Genomic DNA, 981 nt, shown 5'->3' on the forward strand with positions numbered 1-981 from the left:
GACCAAGTGATTGTATGTTTAGTGGATCCAATCTCCGTAACCAAGGGCCTGCAGGACCGTGGCATTTTGTCTCAAACCGAAAGAAGCCAAGACATAGTCTCAATTTTTTCTTTCCTAGCATTATTATCAACTGTTTGATTTTAATTGTCTGATGGTCATAGTTTTTTTTTTTTTTTTTTTTTGGCACTGGTAGCATCCAGTCTTCCCTTTGGATTCAAGATGACCTACAAATCAAGGGGGCGGGGGGGAATCAAAAGTTTTGTGTGTGTGGTTCAGAGAGAATAGAAATGAGGAAAAATATGGGAGGATGAAATTCTCCTATTTTATTTTGTTAGGAAAAGGAATTATTAATTCACTATCTATTTAATATCTTATCAATAATGATAAGATTGGTTTTATTGAGTGATTGACTCCAAGTAAGAAATCTCTATGCTTAAGTTGGGTTTATCTACAACTCTAACTAATAGGGATTTTGGTTGGAGATATATATGAACTCTCAAAAATAAAGTGAATACATGATTCTATTTTCTCCTCCTTTTAAAGCCATGCTCCTCTCCCTCTCTCTTGCTCTTGCTCTATACACTAGGGTTTTTGTGAAAACCCTAACTATTTTGGAAGAGTTTGGACTCAAAGGGAACACAATGCTGTATGTGTGGGATGGACTCACTGTGAAAGGGCTAAGATCGCGTGGAGGCTCTACAATTATAGAGTTTCAGGTAATGATCTACACTCCTTCATTAATGGTTATTTGAATGTCTGACCCTACCAGCGGGTAGATCCAAATCGTTTCTACACCTTCAATGGTATCAAAGGCTCCCTACTAGTGGAGAGACGTTTCGTTTAATTTTATGATATTGTGTATTTGATCCATTAATTTTGTTTTTTCAATTAAAAAAAAGGGAAAATGTTTGTTCACTATTCTGTGAACAGTAGTATTGTTCACAAAATAATTAATAAACAATGTTTTTTTTTTTTTTTTTT

Source organism: Macadamia integrifolia, chromosome 13 (genome assembly GCF_013358625.1).
Source record: "Macadamia integrifolia cultivar HAES 741 chromosome 13, SCU_Mint_v3, whole genome shotgun sequence".
NCBI lineage: Eukaryota > Viridiplantae > Streptophyta > Magnoliopsida > Proteales > Proteaceae > Macadamia > Macadamia integrifolia.